Source organism: Hippocampus comes, unplaced genomic scaffold (genome assembly GCF_001891065.2).
Source record: "Hippocampus comes isolate QL1 unplaced genomic scaffold, H_comes_QL1_v1.1 scaffold265, whole genome shotgun sequence".
In the NCBI taxonomy this organism is placed as follows: Eukaryota; Metazoa; Chordata; class Actinopteri; order Syngnathiformes; family Syngnathidae; genus Hippocampus; species Hippocampus comes.
The window spans coordinates 489,508-493,227 of NW_017808116.1; the positions used below are offsets into that span (position 1 = coordinate 489,508).

The following is a 3,720-nucleotide window of genomic DNA, read 5'->3' on the forward strand; positions in this document are numbered from 1 at the left end:
CTAAATAATACAAATAGAGATTTGGTAGGTAGGTTCAAAATGTAACGTGGCTTTCGTGTGAAAACTATTTTGTGGATTATGACTCGTATAATTTTGTGTCTTTTGTTCCAGAATGATTTATTGGAAAGTGCTTTGTGGCCCTTTTCCTGAAAGGCCTCAATTTGAAGAACTTGAAAGCGAAGCAACGTACTTTTTAACAGTACCTACGAATGAATTCCAGTCGACACAAGGTGATGACATCATTTTGTTGGAGCAGCGCCAGCCATGCCAACCAAAAGCGGAGCAGCGTACTTTTTAACAGGACTTACGAATGAATTCCAATCGACACAAGGTGCTTATGCTGCAGCGGCGATGACATCATTTGTTTGAGCAGCGTCAGCCATGCCAACCACTCCATATCACCTCCACCCAAAACCAGGCGGAGGCGCGGCAGCAATAGAAATTCTCGAATATTCCAAGATCGTCTCATTTGCAACCCTTGCGGGGCCCGATCAACTTATGTTGACTCCTTACACCCTTGGTGTCAAACGGGTGACCCGGGGGCCAGATCCGGCCCGCCACATCATTGAATTAAAAAAAGATTTGTTACATTTTGTAAGAAAATTTGTACAAAAATGACTTCCAGATTTTGTATAGAAAAAAAAACATGATTCATTTGTGGATCATATATCATGAAGGATTTTACACAAATATTACTGTCACACTTTTTACGACTGTCATTTTTGGGGATGGTTGAAAAAAAATCACGTCATTGCCGATATGTTGCACGATTGCAGTTTGCTCGATCGGTATGAAGATTAGTCGCCGCAAGTGTCTAAAGTTGGGGGGGGGGGATCATGTGGCCACGTGGACTGTAACCTCTCGATCCCCATCGCTCATTTGTTTGCTTTCTCCTCACTGTGGGTCAGCAGGTTCGTCCAGAACGCGGCTTTTGGCCGGTTCATGCCAGACCATGTGGATCCTCATCTGGGTCGAAGGTTACTGGAACACTCGGTGGTTCGGACTAGTGGAGCCCTTCATCTCAATAGAAATTACACAATGACATAATCCTAAATCATTTGATCAATTAGATGCCGATGTAAGAAGATTCTGACAGGAACACAGTTCACTCCTAAAAAATGCTTGTCGTCCCCCCCCCCCCAAAAAAAATTATATCAAAAACGGATCGACCTGCTACTACGTGTGTGTGTGTGTGTGTGTGTGTGTGTGTGTGTGTGTGTGTGTGTGTGTGTGTGTGTGTTCGCGCGCGCGTGAGGCACGCAGGGGAGGAGTCAAAAGATGAGTGAAGTAGCAATTCCAATTCCTGCAAAGCTTTCCAGCAGGAGAAGAGAACGTGCATCAGCAACTGTACAACAGGTCTCAAAATGTTGTTCCTCTCAGTAATGTCATTTTCCATTTCCCGGATATGCTCGCAACTTGTCTTTTGCTTGCAGGCGAATGCACAAAATGAACGGCGGCGCTGACATCGAAAGCGAGCGGTCCTCCGTCGGAGCTGGATTCCGCCGCGGTCCCCCGGAGGAGCACTTGGGGGCGGCGAGCGACCCTTTCCTGACGGCGGCCCGGCTCCTGCGCGCCGGGGACCGGAAAGTCAAAGAGGACAAACAGCATCAGCACAGAGGCGCTGGCGTACCCGTGAAGACGCCACGCAAGCAGTGGAGAACGTTGAAGACGCCCAGACTGGCGCCCATCGCCGAGACGTAGCCGCAACGCGAGCTTGGTTCGGCTCCCGAATGTGTTCCATACACACGACACGCTTCACTGCGCGGTGCTTTGCTCATTCCAAACAGCTCTGAAGGATTTTCTGCCCGTTTTCTACAATTCCATGCCGATTAAAATCATGTCTGTCATTTACAATCTGGATGCTCATGTGGGATCCATGTTTTTCAGACATTAATTTGCCCGGTACTGAGAAAGGCGAAAAGGTTTTTTTTGGTGCTTGTGTAACAGGCCAGTAAAAAAAACGTACTGTACTGTATAAGAACTACACGAAATCTGTGAAATGATAAATCCCCGGTGTGTTTTTTTGACGATATTGTCCATTATCAAAGGGTGGAACAAAAGTGTTGACGTGTTCCCCGACTTCAAGAATGAATGTGGCACTGCCTCTTTCAAGTTCAACTCCCGCCTTTAACTTCCCTTTTTCTCTTGATTCCCACGGGGAGTTAAGCATTTTTAGAGAAAGTAACGTACTAACAAGGCGTTTGAGTCGAAAGAAAGGACCGAATAAAATGGCCATGTATAGGAAGGCATTTTTTGCCTCCCCCCCCCCAAAAAAAAACGACCATGTATAGTAAGGCGTTTTTAGCACCCCAAAAAACGACCATGTATAGTAAGGTGTTTTTTGCCCCCCCAAAAACGACCATGTATAGTAAGGCGTTTTTTTGGCCCGAAAAAAATGACCACGTGTAGTGTGGCATTTTTAATCGAAAAAAACTGACCATGTATACTAAGGCATTTTGGCCAAAAAAAACGACCATGTACAGCAAGGTGTTTTTACCCCCCCACCCCCTAAAAAATTACCATGTATAGAAGGGGTGTCAAACTCATTTCACATTGTGGGCCACAAACGGCCTCGGTAGATGTCAAGTGGGCCGGACCATTAAAATGATACCATACTCTGCTATAAATAATCCAAAAAGTCTTTACTTTGTTTTGGTCTAAAGAAGCACAAGAACATCAGGAAAATGTTGAAATGTAATCAACATATCTTTTACAAAACATTTCATGAAGCACCTTAGATTTCCTGAGACAAATGTGCAATTTACTTTGGTCATTCACATATATGCATTGCAACTGATCCCACTGATTGCACAAAGGCACAAAACTTTAACAATAGGGTATTGAAAAATATAATACATTTTAGAATTAAACGAATTTATAAAGAAATGAATTTTTAAACCATTTACACGTGTATATAAAATCACATGTGTATATAAAATCAAAATTTAATCCCTGCCGACATCTTAGAAACTACGGAGGGTGCTATTAAATGTGTAAATAAAGTATTAACATGTACTTGATAGCGTCTGCTGTGTTGGGTCTGTCACAGTGACAGATTGAGACTGATGGTTTCTTCTTCTCTGATCAAAAACAATGTTGTCTTCTACTCTGTTGAAAACAGTGTGTCCCCAAGCGGATACTCCATGAATTGCACCTGAATAAAAAAATTCATTCCGTGTCGTTTATACATTTTTTTTACTTTGAAATGATCCTGCAGGCCTGATTATACCTCCTTGGGGGCCGGCTCCGGCCCGCGGCCCGTATGTTTGACACCACTGATGTAAAGTAAGACGTTTTAGACATGGTCGAAAAAAACAACCATGTATAGTAAGGCTTTTTTAGTTGAAAAAAACGACCATGTAGAGGAAGGCGTTTTTAATCCCCTTAAAAAAACGACCATATATAGTAAGACGTTTTTTGCCGAAAAAAAACCATGTATAGTAAGGCGTTTTTAGCCGAAAAAAAAGACCATGTATAGGAAGGCGTTTTTAGCCGAAAAAAAACAACCATGTAAAAAGTAAGGCGTTTTTAGCCGAAAAAAACGACCATGTATAGAAAGGCGTTTTTTTTCCCCCCGCAAAAAAAAGACGAAAATAACCGACCATGTATAGTAAGTCGTTTTTAGCCAAAAAAAACGACCATGTATAGTCAGACGTTTTTAGCCGAAAAAAAACGACCATGTGTATGTAGTAAGGTGTTTTTAGCCCGAAAAAAACGACA

The 3,720-nt window shown here is 42.9% G+C and overlaps 1 long non-coding RNA gene across 2 annotated transcripts; it reads left to right on the plus strand.

Annotated features, from left to right (window-relative positions):
- The first annotated feature begins 22 nt into the window (after positions 1-22).
- On the plus strand, positions 23-1,942 carry LOC109508224 (uncharacterized). 2 transcript variants are annotated; one of them, XR_002166615.1, is made up of 4 exons: positions 23-230; positions 912-1,078; positions 1,264-1,356; positions 1,434-1,942. It is a non-coding gene; the product is annotated as an uncharacterized LOC109508224 (long non-coding RNA). The 2 variants fall into 2 exon arrangements; XR_002166614.1 differs by lacking the exon at positions 23-230 and having other exon boundaries at positions 592-1,078.
- The last annotated feature ends 1,778 nt before the right edge of the window (positions 1,943-3,720 follow it).